This window comes from Acomys russatus, chromosome X (assembly GCF_903995435.1).
Source record: "Acomys russatus chromosome X, mAcoRus1.1, whole genome shotgun sequence".
NCBI lineage: Eukaryota > Metazoa > Chordata > Mammalia > Rodentia > Muridae > Acomys > Acomys russatus.
In genome coordinates, this window is record NC_067169.1 from 59,273,833 (window position 1) to 59,295,969 (window position 22,137).

Sequence of the window (22,137 nt, forward strand, 5' to 3'; positions counted from 1 at the left end):
TCACAAGCATTATACAGTCCTAAAATTATAAGTATATAAGGTGCATGATGCACAGAACAATTAAGATTGTTCTTCTGCTCTTTGTATGAGCCAAAAAAAAACTCATCTGTTAAATCTTCATTCATGCCATATGAAGAATGGTATCTAATAGTAAACTCATAGAGGTTCTGTAGCCAACAAGAAGCATTGTCTATGTCTAGACATTCATGTCTCATCCAGTCTCAGAAATATTCCCATATAGTGGGATTGGCAATATAAGTTACCTGCTCTTTCTGCAGTTTAAATTCTTCACATTCTGATTTTATCCCCCTGCCTTATTAATGACAATTTGATCTATAGTAGCCCAGAGTTGGAAATAACCTGAATGTCCACCAATAGATGCATGCAAAATCACATTCTGGTATATCTATACAATGAAATATTCAGAGATTAAAAAGAAATCTAATGTTATTGTACACAATGATGCTGAAAAATATTAAAATATATATTTAGTAAGAATTTCACATAGCTGAGTAGTCTAATTATATTTATAATTATTTCTAGATCATACAAAATAATATATATTGGTAGAAAACAGATAAATGGTGATCTATTTCTTAGGTAGCAAGTACCTATTAGTTACATATTCACTGATAAGCATTACAATGAAGGTTAATATTATTTGGAAACTTATTATGATAGTATAATGGAAGAGTCAGAAAATAAGGAAAAGAATTAGTAATATTATAAATTGTTGAACTATCTATAATGAAAGGGAAAAGAAGAAAAACAAGGTAATATAGATCTCATATTGATGTCTGGGTGTCTTTGATGCCACCAGAGGCCATTTTCATGTACATGATCCACATACTGTAGCTGGAGGTCTTGTTGATGTCTGTGGTCTGTGCTACCACCCAGAGGCAATGTTGATGCCTGTGGTCCATGTTGAAGTGTATGATTTACGCTGTGGCAAGCTGCTGTGGGCAAGGAAGCTTCCTTTGTATTGGTGTTGATAACTGCAGATTCACAACTGAGAATGAGAGACTTGAAGACTTCTGTGGCAACCTACATCCCCCATGAACCCAAATTAAAGAAACAGGAAGCTATTGAAGAGAGTCTCTAAAAATGTGATAAAGATTCTGAGGTATAAAAAAAAAATAAAAGATTCTGAGGTATAGCTTTTTATAGTTAATGCCTTCTGTCAGGGGGTTGGAGAAGAACTCAGTTTTCTTTAAGGGACTGGAAACTGAGTTTGACCATACTCCAATGAATATATGGGTAACACAAATTAGACTTGGTAGGTTTTTTTAATGAGGGGAGGCACAAGACTAGGAAGGTGGACCTGGGAGAAATTGGAAGCTAGTGTGATTGGAGTGCATTGTACAAAATTCCCAAATAATTAATAACAATATTATGTTGGAGAAAATAAATATAGAATTTTAACAAGGCCTTATCTGAGTGAACAACAACAAAGTAAAATATGAAGGATAAGCATGGTACAGATATGCTGGTGTGAGCATGGTACAGATATGCTGGTGTACTGGTGTTGCGGAACAATTATCTGATAGTAGACATGATCACATACAAATTCTGAGTTGGAAAAGAACTTTGATGAATTTTAAGGAGAAATGTCGTATCTCAAAAAGTAGTAGTAGTAGTAGTAGTAGTAGTAGTAGCAGTAGTAGTAGTAGTGGTGGTAGTAAGTGTGTGTGTGTATGTGTGTGTAAGTATGCATGTGTGTTGAAATTAGAGTTAGATCTAGACAAGATTATAACAATTTCTAAGACTAAGTTGTATTTCTAGTAAAATTCTTAGTGATGAGGGCTTGAAGCAGAGTGGTGACATGATCATATATCAGCTTCTGGAGAGGTATTATACTATTGTGCAAAACTATAGAATGAAAATATAGGAACATGGTCACTCTCAAAGCATATTTTAAAAATCTATCTATCTATCTATCTATCTATCTATCTATCATCTGTCTATCATTTTGTTTATGTGTTTATGTTCTTGTGTGTCTGAGCACACATTTGGAGGTCAGAAAACAATTTGAAGGATTAGGTTTTCTTTTCTTAACATGTAGGCCCTGGAGGATTGAACTCAGGATTAGGTTTGGTAGCAAGCATTCACACTCATGGAGCTACCTGAATGACAATTTTTTTGGATGCTGGAAAAGGGAAAACAGATTAAAGAGAAATCTCCTTAATACTCAGGCTCTGAGTTTAAGGATAGGATGTCTACTAATGGAATTCCAGGAAAGCAACATACTAAAACAAGCCGTTTAACTTATTTCATTTATGCAATTTCAAAAAGAAGTTTATCCAGAAAAAAAAGTTTCTGGGTCTCACAAGGCTATACCCTCCTCCTTTCCAACTCACAATTACAAATCCCCCTCAGATTCTGGATGCAGAGTTCTTGGATACTGTGCTACTGGGTCTTGAGGTTCCCCTCTCAGACCAATAAAAGTCTATCCCTGCCATTGAGGTTGATCTTACTTTTTATTCATTCATTTCCTTCTGCCATTTTAACTTTTTTACAGATAAAATTATGGAGAAAATTTCAGTTCAATTATATATTTTTGTTTTTCAATTGCAAAACATGGCCATCTTAAGTTGTATAAACGTGTGTTGAACAATAAAAACACCCCCAAAGAGGTAGTTGCAATAATGTAAGAGATTTGAGCTAAGTCAGTAGTGAAAAACACGGAAGTAAATAAATGTAATCAATATTACTGTGATAGTTGGCCAACAAGCATTTGCAATGAATTTTGTTACAGAAAATGTAATTACAATGTAATGTTCCATTCCTAGGTGATGACTCTGCAGAGCATGTTTCATATATAATTCCTATCTGAATTCTAAATATTTATTCTTGTAACCACAAATAAATATAGCTTTCATCCCTTATTAAAGAAGCTTCTTTTTGCTTCAGAGGGAAGGTACCTCAGAGATCCACAACTTGTCAAAAGCAGAGAATAAATAACTTCGCACTGCCTATTCTCAATTGATACATCTTTAAAATAACTCTTATACCCAAGGCTCAAGGAGTGTTATAGAAGAAAGGGCATAAAGGTTTTAAGTGCCAGATGATGAGCATGCCTGGGGCAAGAAAAATGTCTCCTAGGTATGACAAGAAAGCAGCACTCAAGAAATCTCAATGACATGGATTCTTAAACAAGACCTGCATAATGACTATACTAGTAAACATGCTAATATAGATAGGAAAATTTTGTAGGGCACCATCACTATAGGAAAAGCTACAGGCAGTCATTGATGGCTGAGACAAAGAGAATCCATTTTCTTCAGGGATGAATTCTCCTGATAATTTACCCAATCCCAAGTGATCAGCCCTAAACACATGTGCATATGAGAACTACTAGATGGACTCAGTAGCATGTGTGTGTGTGTGTGTGTGTGTGTGTGTGTGTGTGTGTGTGTGTGTGTAAATAATAATAATAAAGAAGAGGTAATAATTTTAGGGGGCCATTGGAGGTGTTGGATAGGAAGAGAGAGATGAGTGGAAATATAGTAACATTTATGAAATTCTCAAGAAAACAAAACATTTAAATAAAAAGGAAACACAAAAAGATGGAATTGAAAGTGGTATAAGGGACTAACTTAAAGGGAAAGAATAGGGCTAGATTTTATAAGAATACATTGTGTGTACATGTGAAATTCTCAAACAGTTAAATAAATAGACCTGTCTTCACACAAGCGAGGCCCCTCCAAAATAAAACAATGAAAATAAAATCAAGGAAATTAAATTACATTTCCTAATTAAAACCATTAATTAATTTCTTCCCCCTCTCTATTTTTATATATGTGTACATAAGTGCATGGACATATGGATGTGAAGCCCAAAGGTGTATGTTTTGTCTATTCCTGTATCAATGTCTACATTATTTTTGAAGATATGATCTCACAGTGAACATGTTGCTCACCATTTCAGTTAGCCAGTGAGCTCTTTTGTATTCATCTCTCTCTGCCTGCCCCCACATAATGTGCTTGTACTGTATACCACTGTACACTGTTTTTTGTAGCAGCCAGAACTCAGATGCTCATGCTTATATAGCAAGTATTTTTGTCCACTTAGCCATCTCCCCAACCTTAATTCTTTTTTTAAAACTTCTTTCATCACTGTCATAGATTTTATCATGTTATATGTATATTTAACTTCTCACTTTTTTAAATCCATTACTAATGTAGATACTTATCACTGAATATTTGTATTCTGCCTGATTTCACTTAATTCATTTTTTCTAAATATATAAAAATAATAAATATAACAGGAGGCGAGAAAAAAGTAAAAAAGGACACTTGATGTTTAGACATAAATTGAATAAATTGATTCTGTTTTAATAGTTAACATTTCATTTTTGAAAATTTCATGCATGCATATGATGTGTTATGGTCATCTTCATCTCCACTCCTTCCCTAACTCTTTCCAGATCTACTTTCCACATTCCCAATCCTCAAATTTGTGTCCTCATTTTTTATGTCCCATGGATTCCAGTTTGTGCTGTCCATGTACTCATGAATGTAGTGCCATCCACTGGAGTACAATCGAGCTACCAACGATGTCGACTTACCAGGAGCTACACCTTCAAAGAAATTCATTTTTCTTCTCTCAGCAACCATAAGCAGTCAGTGACTCTTCAGTTAGTGATGAGGGTTCATGAGCCTCTCTCATCTCCCTGTTAGAATGTTCTCATCTCTTACATACTGACATTAGAGGTTAGTTCCAGATACACAAGCTGTATCTTCTGTGACATGTGCTGTGAAACCACTTAGACTCATTTTTATCCTAGTCTTATCAAGTTTCTCTTAAATCATATACTCTTCTACCTCAATAAAAACTACTTATCGTTTAATAATAAAGGAATATATCTACTTCTTTATTTCCTATTTGTACAACTTTTATTTGCTTATCTTGTCCTATTGCTGTAGCTAATACTTCAAGTGGAGTAGAGAAAGAGGATACTCTTGTCTTGCTTCTGATTTTAATGACAATGCTTGAGAACATTTAAAAAATGTTTTAGTATAATGTCTGGCTATTGGTTTATGATATAATATTCCTTAGTACATTGAGATATTTTTAAAATTTCTAGTTTGTTTAGGAATTTTATGACTAATGGATGCTGTATTTTGCCAAAAGCCTTTCTTCATGCATTGAGATGACCATGTAATTATTTAATATTTGTTGATTTGTATATGCCAAACTATCCAAGCATGTGTGAAATGAATTCAAGTTGATCATAGTGTATGATTTTTTGGTGCTTACCTGAATTCAGTTTGCAAGTATTTTGTTGGGAACTCTTGCATGTATGTTCAACAGGGAGATGAGTCTATGGTTTCCTGTTGTTTCTTTTTGTTTGTTTTTATCTGGTTTGGGTAGTAGAATAACACTTCTTTCAATAAATATTTGACAGTGTTCATTTCTTTGCAATTTTAAGGACTATTGTGTTAGTTTTTCTTAAGGATCCAAAAGATTTCAACAATGAAACTGAGCCTGGACTATAATCATTTTGGAGTTTTTCTGATTAGTTCTTCAATCTCATTGCTTGTTATATATGTAAACATTTTCATCTGCATGATTCTCACAAATACCATGTCAAATTAGTTAGTGGAAGTACCATTACTTAGTTTTCTTTACATACTAAGGTTTTAAAATATACTTTATATAAAAAATTGAAGTCAATTTTTCAATAAAATCTTATCACTTATTTATATTTGTACATATAAGTACTGAAGCTAAGTTGGGAACAGTGTTTTTATTTTGGTATTTCTAATAATATTTAGCAATTTTGAAAATGTATAATAAATAATGCACGATATTAAAAGTGGTAATCTCTAGATGCTTTCCTCTGAAGTAAAATTCACTAAAATTCTGCTGTTTTAGTGATGCTTAATGAATGTTAGTCCTCTCTATAATGATTATACTCTTTCTTTTTATTTTTAATATATTTTTGTCCTGTGAATTCTGGCACATTCTTACTTTAGCATAGGAATACACATATGTCTAATGGATTTATTGACTTAATAGTTTAGTTCTATCACTTAACTAAACTAGCAGTCATAGTCTTGTGTCATGTGTGCCTGTTACTTTCACTGTCACTTTTTGTTAAAATTTACATCTTAAATTACGGTCAGCTGTGTCACTTCATAGTGAGTCCGAAATAAGTGGTAAAAATGTGCCCATATTTAATTGGTAGATTTCCATTCTTATAACTGTGACTATTGCTGTACATCATTTGTCATATGGGAAATTAATTGGGCAAGACATTTTGAATGCCAAGATGTTTCACTACAATGCTTTTGTAAATAAAGGAGACAATGGGATGCATATTTTATGAACATGGGTGAAAAAAATACATTAACAAAAGTGTTTGTGTGTCAAGAGTAAATGTGCAAGAGAAGCCACATTATTTTGGCTAAAGACATATTTTCAATAGTTTTGCAGTCATATTTATTTTTATTATCTAGTCAATAGCTAACAAAACAGGAATCATCAAAAGTAAACGTAGAGGTATTATGTGAACCCATACTTATTATTTTAAGGAATGTGGGAATAAACTTGAAGCCGTGCTCTGTGCCCTGAAGTCACTTATTCAAGGCAATAAGTAGAATGCCATTTCCTTTATGTTTGACACAAATTTGAGACATTCTCTAATACTATGATGTTTGGAAACAATTCTAGATACCCTTTTAATCCTATTATTTGTAACCCCTTGTAATCCCATTGCTTATTAACAAAGTGAAAAGCATGACAGAGTCATAAGGCCAGTAGCCACTGATGGTTCGTTTTTCAGGTGAGTGCTTCTTAGGATTGTTTTATCTTTAGTATATTCTTTCCAAAGATATCCTTTATGTCTTTATGGAATCTGACCTACTGTTTTGTTTTTCATATTAGAAACTTCTGGCTTATGGAAGTAATTGATGATAAATATATATATAATACTCACCATTGAAATTCTGTTTTAAACAGTCAATAATTAAGAGATAACAAAAAAGAAAACAGGATCATTTTGTATCCTTGTACAGAAGCTCAGGAACATCTATCTCTGTGTCAGCTGAGCTTTCCTGTTTCTGCCACTTGACATATTACCTGAAGATAATTCTATCCTTGTAATTATTTTAATATTTAAGAAGACACCCACAGTGCAAAAATGTGGAATAAGGTGTTTTAATGTTTTGCAGGAGATCTCTATTTGCAGTATTTCAAATAATATGTTTATTTAGAGTTTTTTAATTGCTGTGCATCAAATAAAGATACTTCTACTACCTAAAAAATGTAGAATTTCTGTGCCTATAATGACAAAATTTCCATCTGAAGTTCTATGATGTAAATAATTTATTGTCCCTGGGTAAATAAACGGAGATGTAAGGCAGATTAAAGGTGTATTCTTTGTTTCCTTTATCTCTTTAAGGGGAGGAGTTATAATCTCACTTTAGCAACCAGGTCCTACTTTCTACAATAGGTTATTTACATCACATTATGTTGTCAAAGAAAGAATCAATGAGCATCCACAGTATGGTAGATGATGGTTTTCTAACTTGCAGCCTCCGTTGTTTGCCTGGGAGTATTAGCACTCCAATTAGCAATTTCTGCAGGATAATGCAGTTAAGTTGTTAAAAAAAAAAAAAAACACTGATGTTAAAAATCTCAGCTACAACATTTTTTTCTTGCGTTGTTACTGACTGGCTATATAAAGAGCTTCTTTAAGAGCAGTTTTGAATTTCATTTCCTAAATGTGATACTGTTCTTTGAACCTAAATTACATTCCAAACATTATTTCTACCAGTACCATTCTAGAGAGGAGGATGAAGTGTAGATGAGCTTTTAAGGAGTGTGCCTTTGAGTGCAGGGGGCAATTTTATACTGACATAGACAGTAAAGGTTTTTTAAAGATGCAATTTCAAAGAAAAGAATTTCTCCATTATTTATATCACTGACCAAATTTACAAGTACATAAAAAAGAGTGGATCAAATGTATCTCAACTCAAAGAGAACTAAAGATTTTTCATCATTTATTTTCTTCTAATTACAGATAGTATAAGTAATTTTGATCAACTTGATTATTTTCTTCTCTTGTCACTGCTTTTGGGCAGATCACTTTGTTTCTTTCTGGTATGATATACAATTGTTGCAAGTCAGAATGTTATATTACTTAAAAGAATAAAAGCTATGTGGGATAAATAAATGAAGATGAAACAGAACAAAGCCAAAATTATTGTAGGAAATTTGGTGATCTGTTCCTATTTATTGAAACTACCAGTCGTTGGATTTAATCAATTTTAATTAAATAAATATTTTAAATAGTTTATTATATACTTCAATCTTTTGTAACAAAAAGGCTACTGATAGTGATGATGGTGTTTTAAAAGTGAGCCAAATTAAAAATTTATGACTTTAGATTTACATGTGAGTTTCCTATAACTTTTAAAATGTGTACTTAATATTATTTTATATGTATGAGTCTTTGCATGCATTCATGTGCGTGTACAACACATGCATAGTTGGTGACCATGAAAACCAAAAGAGGATATCAGATCCCCTGGAACTGAAGTTACAGGGAAGTTGTGAGTTACCATGTGGGAGCTTGTAATGAAACTTAAGTCCTCTTCAAAAGTAGCAAATGCTTTTAAACTTTGAGACAAATCCTAGTTCATCATTTTACTTTTTAAATGTAAATTTCATGAATAACAGGTAGATAACAAATGTAAAGGCATCTTATAATCACTGAGATTTTTTTTTTTTAAATTCTGGTTATCATTGAGCAATTCTTTACTGGAAAAAGACAAGATTCTCCACTCTTTCCAGTCCTGCTTAGCATAGTGCTTAATGACATCGCTAGAGCAGTAAGATAGTGAAGGAAAAACAAAAAGAGGACACAAAGCAGGATGGTTAGGAGGTGGTTTTGATCTGGGAGGAACGTAGAGCGGGGATAAATATGATGAAAGTACACTGATTAAGATTCTCAAAGAACTAATACAAAATGAGAAATGTGCATATACACAAACCCCTAGCAGAAATAGTCACTTCTAGCTTTTATTTTTACTAAAAATTGATTCTTCTCTCATACAATAAATCCTAGTCACAGTTTTCTCCTTCCAGATTCACTCTCACTCAATTTCCCTTCATAAAACAGCAGGATTCCAAGAAACAACTGCAGTACTAATGGCAGATACCAGGGTTTGGAGTATTATTGATATGAGAATTAGATTTATCAAAGTATCAGAAGAACAGAAGATGAATACCTTCAAATTCAATGTCATGGTGAAGCAAATAAATGGTGTGTGTGTGTGTGTGTGTGTGTGTATGTGTGTGTGTGTGTGATTATGTATATTTAATTAACTCCATTACTTTATTTTCTCTTCTCCAAGATTAGTTAACTTACTTTGTTTATTTGACCTGTAGTTTTTACCTGTTTCACATCACTATCAGTTCATAAACATAAATACATTACAAAAATATAATTCTAATATGAAATGTTTGAACCTTATTAAATAACATATGACATATGAGAACCTTATATAAGTCACTTCTCCATTAAATGAGTTCCAAGGTGATGTAGAAATCACTTGGGACTTTCAAAATATTATTAGGCATTAAGGAAAATTGATATATCATTAATTAAAAATTAGTGTTTTCTTTTTTTGATATTTTACATGTTTTGCTACTTTTTAGCATTGGAATATATTAATGTATCTGTAAAATTTTCTACATATTTTTACTTCAAACTATTGCATTGTTTTTCATACAACTGTTACTTGACACACACAAACATGCTTACACCTACTCACAATACCCAAAATATAGTAATGACAAACCTTCAAAACAGATTTTTTGTATAGTTTACCAATGTTTGTTCCATGTATCTAACCTCCTAATTTTTATGGTTGATAAAAAGTAAATAAATAACCTTTTTTTTTGTTGTTGTAAAGTGTTTCATCTAGGCTAATATCACAAAGAATTTTCTAGTTGCTTTCTGTTTCTAATACAGTTCCAAGTAACATTTTTAACTCTATTTATTCATTTGTTTTTGTTAAAGTCCATTGTTGGTGGTCGAAAACTCTATGGCTGAGTGGAAAACTGTTAAATGCTTGGGCTTAGGCGTGGATAATGAATTCTTTGCAGAGTTCCAGTCCTTTAAAAATATTTGAAACACACTTTCATGCTGTCATTGTACATTGCATGGTTTTATGGAAATATATTTTAATAGTTTTATTCTGGTAAGCAGTTCACAAAGATTACCTCACAAAGACTCCCCTTCCCTATTTAATACATTGTTTCTTTCCATCTTTTCTTTCTTTGTCTTTCTATTGTCATTTTAACCTTTGCATAATTAAGCAATCCTTTTATAAGACAAATCCAATCTTCTTAGGGGGTTGTGATGTCAGCTGTGAGTTATAAAAAAGTAAAACCATTGCAAGATTCTGTGGGATGTCACTTGTGAGTTATGAAAAAGTAAAACCATGGCAAGATTCTGATACAATTCTCACAATAAAGACTTTAAACATTGTTGTTTCTAAGGGATCCAATAAAATGCTAAGCATACTTTTGTTGAATAGAATTTGGTAGTAGAATATCAGCTTAGACATACAGAAGGTACAATATTTTGAATATAGTGATTTTTTACAAGTAACAATTAAGTTTTCCATGAAAATAAACATAAACAAGAATTGTTGAAAAGATCTAGAAAAGTGGCACTATATATAGTGAGAAACCCAATACTTTTGTGAACTGAAACTAGAGAAAGGTAAACAGATCCCAAACTACTTAAAGTATACATTTTCCAGCTTATGCTTTGATGCATCATGAAGGAGCTTCTTGTGTCACATAACTCATACCATATTGAAGAAATCCTGCACAAGGCAATGTAAATTATTTCACTGGCAAAAACAATTCTGGTTAAGTCCTGATGGAAGATGGAAGAAATCATTTCTCAAGAAAAACTAAATGCAGTAATTCCCAGAGAAATCGAGCTGTTTCTTCACTATGGACAGTAAGTCATCATACCACACTGCAAAATCTTCGAAGATTACAAATAAATACTCCCTGTGTAGTATTAGGTTTGAAAGCTCCTAATCATTCACGCTTTCCTATCCTAGCAAAGATGTACTGCAGAAGAACCATATGTAAGAAATTCTACCATGTGATTAAAAAAATATGGGAGGAATAAGGCACTATAGCTTGTTGAGGAGAATGTGACACAGTGTTTCCAGAACCAAAATACTTGTAGGAAGCTTGAATTATTTTACAAAGAATATTGAGGACAATGGGGTTGTTTTCTCACTGACCAAAACTATTTTAGTGTAAATTTGAAAATTCAGTGCTCATAACATGTTTGCTCCAATGATGGCTTTCTAATGTTCATGAATTAACAACTAAAGGAAGTTATATCAATGACAAATTATAGAGAAGATGAATTAAAAATCATGAAAAACAATGTAAGAAAATTATGAGAACTGGGGAAACTTTGGCTTGAGAAATTTGAAATAAGACTTTGGTTTTGAAAATTCTAATTAAAACACCTCTGTTAATCTGTTTCAGGAAACATAATTTTATGTTATTTCTGTTTATTCAGTAATTTTCCACTACATAGGTAATTTTATTTAGAAAACCCCAAATTCCTTGGATTTAAGGCTATATGATTCTAAGAAGGGAGAGAGTATGTTTTTATGGAATTCTGGAATAACTTGAATAACTAAGAAACTGAGTGATATTTTCAGTATTTGTTCTCCCATATTCCAAATATAATGTACTAGATTCCTCCAGTGAATATGAAACTCCGTGTAAATATTTAGAACTTCTGATAGAGTCACTAGTTCAGGGAACACAATATAATGAAGTGTATTACTCTGCATAGAATGTTTGAAAATCAAATGGAAATGAATTAGATATTTTTACCCGGAAGTAAACAACTTACTTCAGAAATATATCATATTTTAATTAAATATTATTACCTACTCATTTTGAGAAAATAATTTTCAGGAAGTTATCAAATAATTTTCTTTAGAACTAAATAGTAAGATGTGTTGAATTTTTCCTTTCTAGCACAAACCTGGATGTACATTATTGCATTTATTAGCAAATTGCCACCTGTATATCCATTTAACTGCTCAGCAAAGAATCAATTTTCTTTCCTTTTATCAAAATTTAAATATTTTAATGACTTTTTCTTTTAGTTTCTTTTAGTGGGTGAGACAGAAGTATCAACTCAATTATGAAGCTTCACAGTAAATACATTTTTGAGAGACCTAAGAAGTGCATGTTCAACCTTTCTTGAGAAACAACATGAATAAGTATATGGTAGCAGGAAAATATGTGTATTTTAGCAAAAATGGCTTGGAATGCAAGACCTAGGGGAAAGGAAAGCAAATAAGTAAAAATAAATTGAAATTATTAAAATGAATAGAAAAATGATATGATAGAGGTAGTTGAAATATTAACATTATGAGGCGGTTTCATGATTCAAATTTAGTCCACTACACTTTATGCATTTCATACTATTTTCATTAAAAATCTTTGATAAAAGGCTCAAATCACCAGTTCCAGTGAGTGCCCTAGTTTTATCAAGCTTATATGTATAAATAACCTTTATCAGTTGATGCAGTTACCTTATCAAAAAGACGTTAAGCCTGGATATAACCTTTAGCTTTACATAGCAAATCCACTTACCTACTATTCATATTTATGAAATTGTCAGAGCAGTGTAGTTAAGGATGATTTCCAGGGAATGCATTTAAGTTATCTTAAGTCATTTAAGTTTTTTAAAAAATGATTATTGCTACTATTTATTTCTGAATCTAAAACTTAGATTTAGAGAAGAAAATGATAATGTTTGATTTCAATTGAATTTATTAAATCTCTACAGAATGATGGAAAAGAGCATATGATATAACCTTTTTTTCTTGCCATGATGAAATTAAATTGATGATTTTGTGGCTCAAATTAACACAAACTGAATTTCATTTCATTTGTTTTCCAGTGGTGAAGACTAAAATTGTACAAAATGACAATTAGTTGTATAGTCATTGACTGTGCCCACCTTGAAGATGCAGCAAAGAAAGTGCTACTATGAAGATAGAGGCATGTTTCTTGATCACTTTAAACATCTTGTTGTCAACATAATAGTCCGGTGAGTTATGATTAAAATCACATTTGCTCAGGTCTTACATGTACCCACTCACAACTTTTCACCAAACTATAGCTATGATACAAGAAAAGTTCTTATCACCAAAAATTAAGACCATAAAACTTCTAAATATGCGATTAAAGGTAAGAATATAGAATAATATGTCACTGTATGACACATATCCTTTTATGATGTGTCATAAAACAGCCTGCCTGATTAATAACAAAGGAGACATTCTAATCTCCTACTATGTTTGAATGCTACAAACAATATGTTGAATGAACTGTTTAAACTGAATGATAGACTTGTTATGATATACTTGTAATTGCTTTCCATCTGCAGTTTAATTAACAGATTAAATAAGGACCTATGTTGACAAAGTGGCTCTCACTGAAGTAGTAGATGAGGAGTAAAAATTTATTTAAAATATTTATGAAAAAGCTTGCAAGAAATGCACAAGAAATTTGATAATGAACTTCTGTCAAAATTTAATGAAGAATAAAAATAAAATGAAAATTGTGTAGTTGGCATAAGAAGAAAACTGCCAGGCAGTGGTGGTACACATCTTTAATTCCTGAACTTGGAAAGGAGAGGCAGACAGATCTGAGTTTGAGGCCAGCCTAGTCTACACAGAGAAAACCTTGATTAAAAAAAATTTTGGTCTTGAACAAACAAACAAAGAAACCCTCCAAAAACCAACCCCTACAAACAAATAAACAAAACAAAACAACAATAACAAATTTACTAATCTAACCTCTTGTTTTTTTAATTTTAATTTTATTAATTTATTCAGACAACAACTCAATTGTTATCCCATCACTTGTATCCTCCCATTCCTCCCTCCTTCTTGCTTTCACCCTCATCCCTTCCCCTAGGTCTATGACCAAGGGGGATCTCCTCCCCCACTATATGGTCATAGGCTATCAAGTCTCATCTTGGTAGCCTGCTTATTCTTTCTTTGAGTGCCACCAGGCATAAGGATAAATATTTCGAGTGCAGTTAAAATTTATGCTTATTTAGGAAAGTGGCAGTAGAAGTTTTCCTCTTGGTTCCATGGCTTCACCAGAACAGGTAGTTGGCTAATTATATAGTATCAGCTGTGGGTTCCCTCCTAGTGAGTGGGCATTTTGTCCAATTAGAAAGCTTTCGATTACCGTCAAGATAGTGGACATCTATGCTATTTCCACAACTTAGCTATCATGACTAGAGCAACTATGAACAAGGATGAGTATTATCTCTATAGTAGGAAATAAGGTCCTTTGGGTCATATTGCCAGGAGTGGCATAAGTAGATTATATGATAAGTCTATTTCTAAGTTTCTCAGTAAGAGCCACACTGATTTCCACAGTGGCTACAACAATTTACATACCCAACAACTATGTATGTGTGAGCCTTTCCCATTCCCTATATCCTCACTATAACTTGTCTTTTTTTCTTCTTCTTAATATTAGTCACTTGACTGGACTAAGATAAAATATGAAAACAGTTTTTACAATAATTTCTATTTTTGAAATTATAATAATATAATAATATCAATATATTAATAATATATTAATATATTAATAATATATCATATAATCCTTTTCTCTTTTTTCTGCCTCTCTCTAACCCTTCCTATGCATACCCCTGCCTCTTTCTGAAATTCATAGTCTTTTATACACACACACACACACACACACACACACACACACACACACACACACACCTCTTAGGGTTTTATCACTGTGAAGGGATACCATGACCACTGTAACTCATTAAAAAACACATTTAACTGGGACTAGCTTCCAGTTCAGAGATTTAGTACATTGTCATTGTGGCAGAGATCATGGTGGCACATAGGCAGACATGGTGCTGGAGAAGAAGGTGTTAAGAGTTCTACATCTGGATCTCCAGGCAGCAGGAAGTGACAGTCACATACTGGCCAGGCTTGAGCTCCTGGGAACTCAAAGCCCACCCCTCCAACAAAGCCACACCTACTCTCACAAGGCCACACCTCCTACTAGGGCCACTCCCTGTGGGCATATAGAGGCATTTTTCTTCAAACCACCACATTATATATAATAAATTTTACATAAATCCAACCTGCTTAGTCTGTATAAGCTTATGTGTACAGATGTGATGTCATGGCTGACTACTAAGCATTGGATAAGTTTCTTAGTCAGTGTTCTATTGCTATGAAGAGACACCATGATTGCTGCAACTCATAAAAGAAAGCACTTAATTGCGCTTACGGTATCAGAGGTTTAGTACATTATTATCATAGTGGGAATCATAGCTACAGGCAAGCATATATAGTGCTACAGAAGTAGCTTAAGAGTTCTACATCTGGACCCACAGGCAGCAGCAGGAAAAAAAGAGAATCTGAGCTTGAAATGGGCTTTTGAAACCTCAGAGCCCACCCCCAATGACATACTTCCTCCAACAATGCCACACCTCCTAATCTTTTCAAATAATGCCGCTTCCTGGTGACCAAGTATTGAAATATATGAGTCTATGGGAGCCATTCTTATTCAAAGCACCACTACAAATGTTTTTATTTCCTCAGATGACAGAACTGATGAAAGCTGCTCTCAACCCTTTCTAGGTCTTTTTGAATTCTCACAGGCTGGTTCAACTCAGCTATTTTGGCTTAAACTCTGCTCTAAGCTAACTGATTCGAAGTGGCTTCTCTTAGCTAATGAATTGCTCTGCCTGGCCTCAGACAAATTCCGGCAATATGTTTCAATCTTCTGGCACCTTCTCATTCTCTGGCTCGCTCTGTCTTCACTTATGCCTAGCCTGTTTTCTCTGCAACTTGTCTCTGTAAACTGTCCTGGCAATCAACTCTAGATCAAAACTCTTGGTAAAAACTGCCTCTTCTCTCCCTGTATTACTCTTAAGTAGCCTATCTTTCTTGTAAGTTCTCATCAGAGTTGGGTATATCCTATCTCTGACTCATTCTGTCAAATCTTTCCCTGATTCATTGTTTTGTCTGCTCCCCAATTAGATATCATTTTCAAGCATGGCTTCTTTCTTCTATAAACTACCCTACCATAATTTTTTGAGATTCAAAGTATGTACCAAGGGTGTGTCAATATTACAGCCAGATCATACTGTAATCCAGCGCATGTCTGCATAAGAACAGGATCACATAGATCTAGAAGCTCTTTGGATGTGATTCCTTGCCAGAACAGCCATATTTCTATATTAAAATTCCTCCACATACTACAGTAATCAATTAGGGGCCTCTTTCATTGGGAAGACCCACTTCTTGTACTCTGAGCATTTCCCACAGTTAAACATAATTCTTTGTCTCAGGTTCAAGGTTTATGAACCTTGGTTGGTGCTTCAGTTTCCATAATCACCCTTGGGCCCAGGTTAGTTGACTCTGTTGGTCTTCTTATGAAGTACGTCTCTCATCTACACCTTTCCATGCTCCCTCCCACCACCACCACTCTTCTACAAGGCTCCCTATGCCTCACCCAATGTTTGGCTGTGGGTCTCAGAATCTGTTTTGATCTGCTGCTGATTGGAGCCTCTCAGAGGACAGCTAGGCTCCTGTCAACAAGTATAGTAGATTATCTTTAATAGCATCAGGGGTTGTCTCTCTCCCATGGGTGAGACTCAAGTTGGGCCAGGCATTGGTTGGACATTCCCTCAATCTCTGCTCTATCTTTATCCTTGCACATCTTATAGGCAGGGTAAATTTGGGGTCAAAGTTTTTGTGGGTGGGATGGTGTTCTCTGTCCACTTGAAGTCCATTATGGCTAGAAGGTAGCCTCATCAGTCTTCATGATACCTGCTACTAAGAGTCTCATCTAGAGTCATCCCCATATCCTTGCAGGAACTTACTCTGTGAAAGATCTCCAGCTAGTCTCAGAGATGCCACGGCCCTCAGTTTCTCTCCTCTCTTCATGCCCTTTGGCCTTCTACCCTGTTCTCCCCACATCTGATCCCCACCCTCATTTTCCTCCCAACTCCCTCTACAATACTTTTCTCTCTCTTCACCCACTTCTGCTCTCTATTCTATTTCTCCTTCTGATTAAGATTCAAGCATCCTTCCTTGGGCCCTCCTTGTTACTTAGCTTCTTTGAGTTTGTGAATTGTCATATGGTTATTCTGTACTGTATGGCCAATATCCGCTTATAAGTGAGTACATACAATGTATGTCTTTTGGGGACTGGGTTACCCCAGGATGATCTTTTCTAGTTCCATCCATTTGCCTGCAAATGTCATGACTTCCTTGTTTTTACTAGCTGAGTAGTATTCCATTGTGTAAATAAATGCACCACAGTTTTTTAGCCATTCTTTGGTTGAGGTATATCTAAGTTGTTTCCAGATTCTGTCTGTTACAAATTAAGCTGCTATGAACATGGTTGAGCAAATGTCCTTGCTCTATGGTGGAACAGCTTTTGGGCATATGCCCAGGAATGGTATATCTGGGTCTTGAGGTAGAGCTATTCCCAATTTTTTGAGAAAGTACTGATTAATTTTCAAAGTGGTTGTACAAGTTTGACTCCCACCAACAATGGAGGAGTGTTCCTCTTTCTCTACATCCTTTTCAGCATGTGCTGTCACTTGAGATTTGGATCTTAGCCGTTTTGACAGGTGTAACATGGAATCTCAGAGTTGTTTTGATTTTCATTTCCCTGATAACGATGTATGTTGAGAATTTCTTTTTTGTTCTTGTTTTGTTTTGTTGTTTTTTGTTCTTGTTTGTTTTGTTGTTTTTTGTTTTTGTTTTGTTTTGTTTTGAGACAGAGTTTCTCTGTGTACCTTCGGCTGTCCTAGACTCACTTTGTAGACCAGGCTGGCCTCAAACTCACAGTGATCTGTCTGCCTCCCAAGTGCTGGGATTAATGGTGTGTGCCACAATGCCTTGTTGAGCATTTCTTTAAGTGCTTCTCAGCCATTCAATATTCCTCTGTTGAGAATTCTTTGTTTAGTTCTGTACCCCATTTTAATTGGATTGTTTGGTTTGATGGTGTTTAATTTCTTGAGTTCTTTGTATATTTTGTATACTTGCCCTTTTTCAGACGTAGAATTAGTGAAGACCTTTTCCCAGTTTGTAGGCTGCCATTTTATTCTGTTGACAGGTTCCTTTGACTTCAGAAGCTTTTCAGTTTCATGCGGTTCCATTTATTAATTGTTGATCTTAGATCCTGAGCTGTTGATGTTCTGTTCAGGATGTTGTCTCCTATGTCAATGAGTTCAAAGCTGGTCTCCAAATTCTTTTCTAATAAATTCAGCATTTCTGGTTTTATGCTGCGGTCTTTGATCCACTTAGATTTGAGTTTTGTGCCAATGATAAATATGGATATATTTGCATTTTTCTACATGTAGACATCCAGTTAGACCAGCACCATTTGTTGAAGTTGTAAAGCAAAAACACTTTCACTTTGTATTTCACATGCCCTCATGTAATTCAGTGTCAACTAATGCTACCTGAAACATATAAGCTCAGATTTGCTACTATTTTATGTTATGCATTACAAGTATTTTACTGCATGTGAATTTTTGTTCTCTTAAAAGCACAATGTTTAAATTACAGAAAGTAAGGTATGCCCTTCTGCATGTGGCTGCAAGTCAGGCAGAGACAAGCCAACCACCACATAACAGTGGATGAGCTCATTGAAGACATCCAGAAGTGCCACTATGATGAGCTAGTATATGATGGAGAGGTGAAAGAGAAAGAGAAAGAGAAAGGAATAGTGTGTGCATTATGAAGAGACGTGGAACTGGAGATGCAAGGATGGTGAGGATCAGCCTGATATGAATAGCCTGTGCTGTCACCTGAGGCCATGGTGAGTTCCCAACCTATGCTGCCACTGATGCCATGTCAAGGTCTGTGTTCATGAAGCAGCAGAGTCTGAATCAATACCCATGGCCCATGTTACCACAAAAGGTCATGATGTTGGTGTGGGTTGCATCCTGGGACGATCTCAATGTCCAAGGGCTTTGCAGAGTCACATTGTTCCTTGCCTGGGCAGCATGGGAGACCTGCCTTTTGATGGTGTGAGAGTGGGAGAGCTGGTTGCATGGGTGCAGGAGAGATGATCCTAATGGCTTTAGAGCAGGGAAAGACAGTTCTGCCTTCTACCAGCTGCCGCAGCAGGAAATCTATTCCCACCCCTTACTTGGGGCAAAGCAGGAGAGCTGGCTCTGGCTCTGTGGGTGAGGGAGAGCTGTTGGGCTGAACAGTAGAGCCACCACCCTGTCTCAGATCCAGGGCCTTGAGTTGGCTCACCTGAACATCTATGCCATCTGCTTGAGCTTCTGAAGAAGCCTGTCCTTTAGGACCAAACCTGCAGGATCTCCATGACACAGGATAACAACAATATATCTGAGAGAAACCTTGATGAAAATCCAATATTGACATTATAGCAGAAGCCAGAAGCCTCAATCACACCAATAACTCAGTGCAATGAACATTTGCAAGCAAAGATATTTGTGTATACTGTGGGACACAATGTGACACACTGCAGCTTCTTTTTTTTATAGTTTCCTCTTCTTTTGTTGTTTTTTATTTTTAGTTTTTTTTTCCTTTGGCAGGGGCAGATTGCAAGGGCAGAGGGGACAGATATGGAGCGATAGGGAGATGACTGGGATTATGATGTATGATGTGAAATTCACAAAGAAGCAATAAAAGGTTTTTTAAAAACACCAATAAAAAGAAAAATTTGCAGAAAACAAATATAAACATATCCTCACTGCCATTCCACTGCCTGTATATATCAAAACTGTGGATTCTACTAAATTAAAATTTTATTCATGTGTTCTATATCCTGGTCATAGCTGCATCTCTTGCCACCTGCCAGTCCCATTCTCCCTCCCTCTCTTGTCCTCTCCCTTACCATGCACCCCAGCTCATCAAGTTTTATCAGGACTGAGTGTATCCTCTTCCCCTGTGGCCTGGCAAGGCAGTCCCACCAGGGAAAAATAATAATAAATCTGGCAAGAGAGTCCATGTCAGAGGCAGCCTCCATTCTCCCTACTAGTGGACACACATGAAGCCTGAGCTGACCATTGGCTGCATCTTTGTAGCAGGGTCTAGGTTGATGCTTCAGTCTCAGCAAACCCCTCTGGGCCTTGGTTACTTAAACTCTGCTGGTCTTCTTGTAAGACTCCTGTCACCTCCAGGTCCTTTTCTCCTTCCCCTCATATTTCCACAAGGCTCCCTACGTATCACCCAATGTTTGAGTGTGAATCTCATGATCGGTTTCAAGGTGCTGCTGGGTGGAGCCTCTCAGAGGACAACTCTACTAGGCTCCTGTCTGCAAATATAGCAGAGCATAGTTAATAATATCAAGAGTTGGCTCTCTCCCATGGGGTGGGTTCTTGTTTGGGCCTGGCATTGGTAGGAAATGCCCTCAATCTCTGCTATATCTGCTCCTTCTCTATTCCTGCACATCCTGTAGGCAGGGTCAATTTTGGGTCAATGTTTTTGATGGTGAGTTGGTATTTCCTTTCTCTACTAGAAATCTTGTCCAGTTAGAGGGTGTTCTATTCAGTCTCTATGGGCCTTCCTACTAGGTGTCTCTGCTTGAGTCCCTCTCATATCTCCTGGGAGCCTACCCTGACTTTAGGCTCCAGCTTCTCACAGAGATAGCCCTACCCCAGTTTCTATTTTCTCTATAGGCCTGTCCTCCCACCTCCTACCTCCACTATCCCCAGGTCTGATCTCCACCCTCATATCTCTCTGTGCTTCCTCTTCTATCTTGTTCCCTCTCTTCAACCACAACTTCTGCCTATTCTATTCCCCTTTTGAGTGAGATTTAAGCATCCTTCCTTGCATCCTCCTTGTTACTTATTTTCTTTGGGTCTTTGGGTCTGTAGTATGTTTATCTTGTGCTATATGACTAAAATCCACATAGATGGCTACATACCATGCATGGCTTTATGGCTCTGGGTTACATCATTCAGGATAATCTTTTCTAATTCCATCCGTTTGCCCATAAATTTCAAGATTTCCTTGTTTTTAATGACTGACTAATATTCCACTATGTAAATGTACCACAGTTCCTTTATTCGCTCTTCAGCTGAGGGTCATCTAGGTTGTTTCCAGATTCTAGCTATTATAAATAAAGTTTCTATGAGCATTGTTGCGCAAATGTCCTTGTTGTATCGTGGAGCATATTTTGGGTATGTTCTCAGGATTGGTTTAACTGGGTCTTGATGCAGTTTTTCCCAATTTTCAGGGAAATTACCAAATTGATTTCCAAAATGATTGTACAAGTTTGCACTCCCACCAACAATACAGGAGTGTCCCCTTTCTCCACATTCTCCACATATGATGCCACTTGACTTTTGGATCTTAAACATTCTGGCAGGTGTAAGATGGAATCTCAGGATCATTTTGATTTGTATTTCCCTGATAAACAAGGATGTTGCATATTTAAGTGCTTTCAAACATTCTAGATTCCTCTTTTGAAAGTTCTGTTTAGCTCTGTGCCCCATTTTTTAATTGGATTATTTGGTTTGATGATGTGTGGGGTTCTTTATATATTTCTGATATTAGCCTTTTTATCAGATGTAGGATTGGTGAAGATCTTTTCCCAGTCTTTAGGCTGTCATTTTGTTATATAGACAGTGTCCTTGGCCTTACACAAGCTTTTCAGTTTCAAGAAGTCCCATTTATTACTTGTTTATATTAGAGCCTGAGCCTTTGGTGTTCTGTTCAGGAATTTGTCTCCTATGCCAAGGAGTTCAAAGCTCTTCCCCACTTTCTCTTCTAAGATATTTAGTGCATCTGGTGTTATGTTGAGGTCTTTGATCCATTTGGCCTTGAGGTTGAGAGAGGGTGATAAATATGGATCTATTTGCATTTTTCTACATATAGACATCCAGTTAGACCAGCACCATTTTTGAAAATACTATCTTTTTTTTCATTGTATTTTTTGACTTTGTCAAAAATCAAGTGTCCAATGGTGTGTGGGTTTAAATTTTGTATTATAAAAATTGCAATGTGAGTTGCTAACATTCCTTTTCCTTTTGAAGTTACAGAGGATTGTACATAGAGTTTCAGATATTCTATATAAGTG